The sequence below is a fragment of the Amphiprion ocellaris genome, chromosome 2, assembly GCF_022539595.1.
Source record: "Amphiprion ocellaris isolate individual 3 ecotype Okinawa chromosome 2, ASM2253959v1, whole genome shotgun sequence".
Lineage (NCBI taxonomy): Eukaryota > Metazoa > Chordata > Actinopteri > Pomacentridae > Amphiprion > Amphiprion ocellaris.
In genome coordinates, this window is record NC_072767.1 from 25,428,618 (window position 1) to 25,437,813 (window position 9,196).

Genomic DNA, 9,196 nt, shown 5'->3' on the forward strand with positions numbered 1-9,196 from the left:
TTCTAGTCTGAAACGAAAACATCAAGTTGTTTCTTCAAACATTTCCTCTTTCTATGTTTTTGGTTTGATTGTGGACAGATTTACTAAGAACTCATTTCAGAAAACTGCTTTCCAGATAAAGTCTACTAGTAGTTGAAGGCATTTATCAAACTAATGTTACCTTCTGATCTCCACAAACTTTACTGTTCAGTGAAGAGAATCAAAGTTTGTTGAGGATTTCTAAAAAACCCACAGGTGAAGGTCTGAGAAGAACTCAGATGGATGGTCTAAATGTGAAATCAAGACTCATGGTCACAAGTTTTAAGGCTTCTGTTAACCAGAAAGTTCAAACTAACAGAGAAGTACTGAGAAACTTTTAAGATTTCAGTCCTCAGACTGTCTGAAGGTTCAAACTAACAGAGAACTACTCAAGAACCTTTAGGTTTTCAGTCCTCAGACTGTCTGAAGGTTCAAATTAACAGAGAAGTACTGAGAAACTTTTAAAACTTCAGCCGTCAGACTGTCTAAAGGTTCAAACTAACAGAGAACTGCTCAAGAACTTCGAAGCTATCAGTCCTTGGACTGTCTGAAAGTTAAATCTAACAGAGAACTACTGGGGGACTTAGAAAACTTCAGCCCTCAGACTGTCTGAAGGTTCAAACTAACAGAGAACTACTGAGGAACTTGGAAGATATCAGTCCTTGGACTGTGTGAAAGTTCAATCTAACAGAGAACTACTGTGGGACTTAGAAAATTTCAGCCCTCAGACTGTGTGAAAGCTCAGGTCCTGAGGACTCGGGAGGTGTGGAGGCTTGGAAAGTCTTGAAACTGAAGGTTCAACCCTCCAGCACAAAGGCCGAAGTCCAACCCCCATGAGAAAAACGGTCGAGTCGAGACTCGAGTTAAAAAAAACCTCGAAAACGACAAAAAATAGATGATAAATGCGCAAAAAAAAGAAGAATTAGTATCTGAGCGGATAGCTCAGGGGATAAGAAGAGTGACTACAGAGTGGAAGGTCGCAGGTTCAAGACCCACCACCGGCAATTTTCTTTGTTTGTCTTTGTCAGGATTTTGAGAAAATTTAAGAAGTGTCTGGTCTTGAACCAGCGACCTGCAGCTCCATAGGCAAATCCTTAACTCACTGAGCTACAGATCAGATGAAAAGAAATAATTTCGTCGGCCCTTTGGCATCGTAGTTCCTCAAGTGACCCATGGGTGGAGCTGAGGCGGAGTCTGGGTGGAGTCAGGGCGGAGAGAAGGCGGGGAGGTGGGTGGCGGCCTCCCCCCTCTACTCCCCCACCTCTCCCCACCACCCACCACACCTTCCCCCGCCCCACGAGTTCTTCGAGTCGCCACGAGTTCTTCGAGTCTCCACGGGTTTTCCCCAGTTTCTGGAGTTTCCACCAGGTCCGAGGCACAACAACTCGTCATGAAGAGGTGTTGAAGTCAGCCAGGATGGACTGACTTTTTACAGCCACTGGAAGGAAGACCACTAGAAGAGCAGGTCTTTAACCACCATCCAGAAAATCCATGGAGTTGGTCAACTTTTATCAACCTCCATCCACATGTTCAACTTCATATCTTTGAGATTTTTAGCACCACAAACCTTTAGTATCACACTTTATTATCAATTATTAGGACTTTAATGGAATACACCAGCAGATTTACTTTTTCTTCACAAACTTTATTCTTGTCGTCGTGGGACTGCAGTATTTAAAACTCTTCCTTCTATTTGACCTCATGTTTATTAGTTTTAGTGGAGAAACTTGTTTTAATTGTCCATTAGTCTCTTGAAAACCAAATAATAAATTTGATTAGTAAAGATGTTTAAATTTCTTACTTTGTCATATTTTAAATATGACAAAAAAATATAAAAACAAAGCGTCTTGAGACAATTTGACCTGTAACTGGTGTTATATAAATAAAATTGAATTAAAACTGTATGTATCTTGTAATGTTGGAGTAATTCAGCCATATATGTTGGAAAACACATTTTCTTTGTCCATTAATCTGTTGATTGTTTTCTCCACTAATTCATTTCTTGTTTTGGTTTATAAAATGTCAAACCCAAATATATTCAGTTTACTGTCATAAAAACCAAACAGATTTACATTCATGATGCAGGAATCAGGCAGTTTTTCACTTTTTATCTTAGTTTAGTCAGAAAGATAGTTGATAATGTGTGAATTGTTGCAGCTTGTGAGCAGTAAAAGGTTTTAATCTTTGGGGCCAAGTGTCAGAAAACATTTAGAAACCAACATCAACAAAACATTCAACAAAGATTTGAACATCATTAAAGGGAAATCCAACTTTTGCATGACAATGTCTAATTAAAGGACATTTATTTCCAACGTAAATGTGTGATATTCATCCTCTGGAGCTTTCTCTTCACATCGTCTTCCACCTGGACTGGTTTGGTCAGGAGCATGTGCAACAAACATTTGAAGAACTGCACTTTAACATCAATGAATGACACTGAAGTTTAATCTCTACATAAATGAGACTGAGTCTGGATGTGCTGCTCTGTCATTAACTCCTAAGTTTAGGGAAAGTTCAAACAAAAGAGGACAGTTCAGATCAGACTTGAGAATGAGCTGATTTTGAACAAACATCTCAGACTTTCTGAGCTTCAGCACCTCTAGAAAGATATTTTCACAACAAGCAACTCAAGAGATCCAGAAGTTGGAGAGAGTTAGCTTTAGCTGAGCCAAAGAACATGGGGGACGCTAACCTAGCAAACATTTCAGACTTTTCTCTGTGAATTCTGAGAAATAATTTCCTATTTAATGACAGAGCTGCACATCTTAACTCAGTCTCATTAAAACAGACTCTAATTCAGTGTCATCCATCCATATTAAAGTGCACTTACCCAAAATGTTTGTTGCATGAGCTCCAACAAAACCTGTGCAGGTAGAAGGCCACTTTGACAAACAGGAAGTGGAAGATTCCAAGCAGATTTATAGAAGGGGGAACTGGACTGTACTAAGTGTGGTGGAGTATAGAGGGCTGTTTTGTGGGTTTCTGACAATTTATAGGCCATTACCATATAAATCAGAGAAGGTTGGTAAATTCCACCTCAACCATCACTTTGCTGGGTGATATACACACTAAGAATAAGAACACTAAGAATAAATAATAATAATAATAATAATAATAATAAGAATAATAATAAGAATAAAAACACTAAGATTTTTAGTGAAACATTTGGAGTAGATATTCATTTGCAGTAAATGAAAGGATTTAAAACCTTGGAGTTAAACTGAACACAAACTCTAACAGAAAACTTTGTTGATACGTTTTGTTTTTGGCGCAAAAAAACGCCATAGTATACTGTCGAAAAATGTCATTTTTCACCATGTTGTGAAAACGTGCCATATGATGAAATAATGTAAAGGAGGCCGTGAAAAACACTCCAGAAAGGTTTTCTTTGAAAAAAAAATCATCATGAATTTTGGCGCAAAAAAAACACCTTACTATACTATGTCGAAAAATTTCATTTTTCAACATGTTGTAAAAACGTGCCATATGATGAAATAATGTAAAGGAGGCTGTGAAAAACACTATGGTAAGGATTTCTTTGAAAAAAAAATCATCATGAATTTTGGCGCAAAAAAAAGGTCATAGTATACTATGTCGAAAAAAAATGCGATTTTTCAACATGTTGTAAAAACCTGACATATGATGAAATAATGTATAGGAGGCTGTGAGAAACACTCCAGAAAGGTTTTCTTTGAAAAAAAATCATCATGAATTTTGGCGATATTTGGCGAAAAAAAAAAACGCCATAGGTGGAATATTCCTCCATGCTAACTTTTTTGGTCTACATTGAAGGATTTTTTTCTAAACCACCCTTTCGGGTCTATATTTGAGGTTTTAGGTGGAATATTCCTTTTAACCAGCCCCTCAGGTCTCTGAGGACTTTGGATGGAATACTCAGTTAAACCAACATTTTAGGTGCATGTCTAAGGATTTTTGGTGGAATGTTCCTTTAAAGTGGATGTTTGAGGACCTTGTAGGTGGAATACTTCCTGAAACCAACCTTTTAGGTCAACATTCAAAGATTTAAGGTGGAATATTCCTTTAAACCGACCTAAATTTCATGTTTTGATCATTATCAAGAGAGAAACCTCAATCCAGACTCCTCATAATGACGTTTGAGATTTATGCTGCTGTTATTTGTTTAGTCAAGACTAAATGACAGAAATCCACAACTGTAATTTTATTTCAGGACTCGGGTTATTAAATGTCAAAACAATCCATGTGACTCTAAAAACTCAACAGCTTTACAAACTCTAAGATTAAACTCTCCACAAGGATCCAAAATAAGTTGGACTTCTACATGAGAGCTTTAATTATTCTTCATCTACTTCCTGAAATGTTTGGTCAATAAAAAAGACAAAAAACTAATATTTTCAGCTGAACTAAAGACAGACTTTGTGATTTTTCTGCTCACATGTTGTGTTGTTGTAAACTTACTCTTTCAAATAAATATCCTCCTAACCCCCTGGAAACCAGCATTTGTCCTGTTTTTGTGTTGCTCCTCGGCGACCCTAGACAGCCGGGTCCTAATGTTTTTTGAGCAACACACCATACTATGACATTTTTACAATGATGGTTCTACTATGAAGCCAGTTTGACATGTTCAAGTGTTCTTTGTGTGAAAACTCAGAGATTTCAGGTATCAGAAGGTGGTTTTCAGCTTTCTTTGTTAACTTTCTACTTCAACTTTAAATTTACTTCACTACGTCACATTAGTTTTTTTGTTGTTTTTTAGCAACATATAAGAATTTGAACAGTTTTAAAAATTACAATACTTTTACTTGTGCAATGAAATATTATTCTATGGCATTTTTTAGACAACATATTATACTCTGATGTTTTCTTGAATAACATACTATTTTGACAATATACTGCACTATGACATTTTTGAACCACATCACATCACATGACAATTTTAGCACTTTTTGAACCACATAGTAATCTATGGGGTTTTTTTTGCCGACATGCTACACTATGAACTACAGGCCATACTATGTTATTCTTGAGTAAAGTATACTATACTTTGACATTTTCTGAACTACATCCTATACTATGGCATTACACACAGAGTGCTTTGGTCACATGTTGATTTATAATCTAGATTTTTTTCTGTTTTGTTTTTTGACAGGATTACCACAGACCTGACCATGAACACTGTCGACACCCACCTCAGGGAGACGCTGCCTAAGATCTCAAGGCTACTTGGTCGTGGTCTTTCTGGCACGTACTCTTCCAAGATGAGCCGGGAAGTTAAACACTGATGGAATGACACCAGGTCTAAGCCGACAAACCTGCCCAGCCCTGTCAAACTCACAGGTTTAAAATGATCACTGCAGAGCACCCACTCATCATTTGCAGCAAACCCCTGTCTCCTCAGAGCTACTTCCCACGTCCTCGTCAGCCCATAGTCTTTGGGAAACCTACATGGAGTTAAAAAAAGTAGACAGAGAAGTAAATAAGTCTGTACACAACATATTTAAAAATAAATCATGCTAATAAATTAAGTACAAAGAACCAAATTAGCCAATATACTGAAGACCAGTGTTATTTAATTTGATAAGTATAACCTTGTTTAGTAATATTTCAATAATTTGAGAGCAGTCCTAAAGAATTGTCTGTAATCCCAATTATACAATGGGTTTGGAGGAAGAGCATAGATGGTAATCTGGATATATATGAATCAGGCTTTTTAACTACTATTAGTAGTACTGGTGGTAGTAATAGTAATGCGACTACTACTAGTAGTAGTGATAGTACACCAACTACAGCTGCTGTTACTGGCACTGCTACTACAACTTGTAATACTATTACAAATGCTGATACTACTTCTACAACTCGAACAGCTATTTATACTACTACTGCTGCTTGTACTTTTAGTATTACTACTACTGCTTGTACAACTATACTACAGCTACTATTAATCGTCTGGTATTTGGTTGTCAAGCTGCTAGCTCGCGTTAGTGTTTTGCTAGGGGATAACTAGTTAGCTCTCATAGACTGGAAGCTCTCAACAAGATTTAATACTGAAAAAAGAGCCAAAAACTATTCTTACCTATGAAAAGTCATTCCAGGTTTACTTGTCTCAATCTTACGGCGCAGTGTGCAATTGTATGCAGCACAGTGAGAAGGCATACTTGCTATTTCCTTTACCACGCTGTCAACATCAACTGAATGCACTGAAACTTTGCCCCCACTAGCTTAGCCTCACTGCAGGCAGGCAGCTCAAAGGGGCGTGTCCTATCTACTGATTCATATCTATGGGTATGACTACCCACCCTGGACAGAAAGCCCAACCCAGAGCCATTTGATTGACAGCTCAGTCCACCAATTAAAAGCAAAGGCTTTTGTCTTTGCTTTTATTTGGTGGACTGAGGAATGACAAAATGAAAAAGCAAATGCAAAACGGAAAAGACAATGATAAAATGGAAAAATAAAAGGAAAAAAGCGAAAAGGGAAAAGCGAAGACAAAATTTTCCATTTTATTTATTTATTTATTTAATTATTTATTAACTTATTTATTTATTTCTCTTTATATTTCCACATTTATTTATTTATTTCTCTTTATATTTCCACATTAATTAATTTATTTATTTCTCTTTATATTTCCACATTTATTTATTTATTTATATTTTATTGTGGCACTCCTGTGACTCCATAGTTTGTTGCCTGGAAAGTTAAAAAACAAACAAACAGTGGCCTCACAAATCCAATCTCAGGCTCTGCTAAATTCCATGTCTTGAAACCTGCTTTAATATTTGTGCAGTCCGTTGACTGAACTGTTCTGTATTTTGGGGTGTAAAATCACACTCTACAGTGTAAGAATTGTGTGTTTAGTTAAGTAGCTAGCAGTAATGTAAACCACAGTATACAGTACATGGTTTGGAAGAAGAGAGAGGCCTGTGAGAAGCCTCTAGGATGAGGAATATTATTTTTAATTTTAGCCGAAGCAATGACATTCCTATCTGTAACCATGCCAGTGATACTGCTCCAGAGTTCCTTTGAAGAAAATAGAGAGCTAGCGTGAAAGCTTACGTCTCCATCCAGCCGACCCACTGACCGCACTGACATCAAAAGCTTCCTCCAATTAGTGTCAGCAAATATGAAGCTCCTGGTCTGTAGGCAGGCTAGAAGGCTGGCTGTGTACTTGCATACAGCCAAATATCATCACTGCAGTGGGAAATTTACACTAGATTATAGTCAAATTTGGCTAATGGTTGATAAGTCCATTCTCCCAGCCACAAAGCCAGTGTTTTTCAATCTTGCCCCTTTGGCTGGGAAAAATTCAGAATGAGTGTTAAAAGTTCATCTGCTGTGTGAAGACAGAGCACAGATTGTTTGCGATCTCCTGACCATGTAGCTCCTTTCATCTTTTGTCTTTGGGTTTTAGGTTCCTCTCTACTTTGAGGTTTGACGATGACAGCTTTAAGGCAGGAGGTGAGAATCAATTGATGTTTTTTTATTGGGTAACCACTCCCTCTACCTCACATACGCACAGTACACACTTGAGTGATGGCCATTAAAAGTATGACTTCCCACCATAAAACTTAGTGCATCCTAATGTACACACATGGGAACTGCTTAAAGTTCAGTGAGTGCAAATTCAACTATACGTAGATAGTGAGGGATTTTTACATTTATTTTCATCCCAAATACACACCAAAACAATAATAAATATGTGTAACTCAGAAATATTTGTATAAAAAAAATTAATGATTTGAACTATGAAGAACAATGAATAAAATACCAACTTAGCAGTTCCTGTATGTGAAGGATAAGAAACCAATGTTTTTATGAGATAAACAAGATTATGAGACGTCTGTATTGGTGGAGACTGCTTTAAATGCTGCTTTAAAAACTACCCTACTCATGATTTGTTGATGAGACAATCCTTGTCATGTTTGCCATCTTAGTTTATTCTGTTTGCATGTTACCCTTTGCAAATAAGCACTAAACACAAAGTACAGTTCAGGCTGAGGGGAAAGTCACCCTGACAGCATTTCATGAACCTGGAGGTCATCGGCAGGTCTGTGGCACAATCTTGTCACGTGAAACCAGTTGAAATGACATGTAAAGCAGCTTTTGCAACATTGCAACATGACCTCTATTCAGATTTCATATTGGCGATATTTTTTTTTTTAAAGCTCATTTCATTTGGTTGAAATGTTTGCATTAGTTTTGCAGTCACTGGGTGAAAAAGCAAAGTTAGAGGCAAACAGGACCACAACTTATCCCAAGTGATCCTGGTGGCACCATAATTCGTACATACATTCCATGTAATAGGTTGTAGAATTATTTTTGTTCAAAGTCATGGACTGACAAGCTGATAATCCAGTTCTCAGAGCCATGCCACTAGTGTGGCGAAAAAGCAACGCAGGCAAAAGTATTTGAGAAGTGTACCAGATTGCGTTCTAAAACCACTAAGATATGAGGTTAATGCTTTCCTTGATCCCATGAATAATAACAATAACAACACTGCTTCTGAGTCCCTCTGGCCTAAATTCCAAGTAAGCTACATTTTTTCACTAAAAAGGCTGAGTTAAAAATCATTGGTTACACCTCAGCACCGCATCCGCTGGTATGAGCTTAACTACAATGGCACTGAACTCACAAGCTGGGTCTGCAGTTGCAGCGTGAAAGTAAGATTCAGTGCTTTTTCACACAGTAACATCCTGTTGTACCTTGTGTTTCTTGGAACATGGAACTGTAACTCACTTGTCATCCCCCATTAACACCCTCATATCAGCAGTGTCTGACCACTAATCCCAGCTCACATACAACAGTGGAAATCAAGGTGCTTATAACTGCTAAAAAAAAAGATCTTCATTAGGTTGTACTTTCTTCCTTTTTCTGCAATCTCTTGTTCCGTTCTGTCAGACGGTCTTGGCAATGCTCGACTTGAATAGAACCATTTGTAGTAAATGATGGTACATTCTTTGCCAGGTCGTGTTGAGTAAACCACACTGATAATTGATACAACAGTCCAACAATGGAGACTGTCGAGCTCGTTTTCTTCATAGACTTGACTTCATATCACTTCTACATTGTGCCTAACAAAGTGAACAGCTGAAAGAGATAAACCTTAAGCTGTGCTTCTATGTTGGCGAGTGTACCATTATGAAACACAATATAGAGACGATCCAGTTTCTGTGCGTCTCTCGTCTTTGTCCAGAGAGAGATC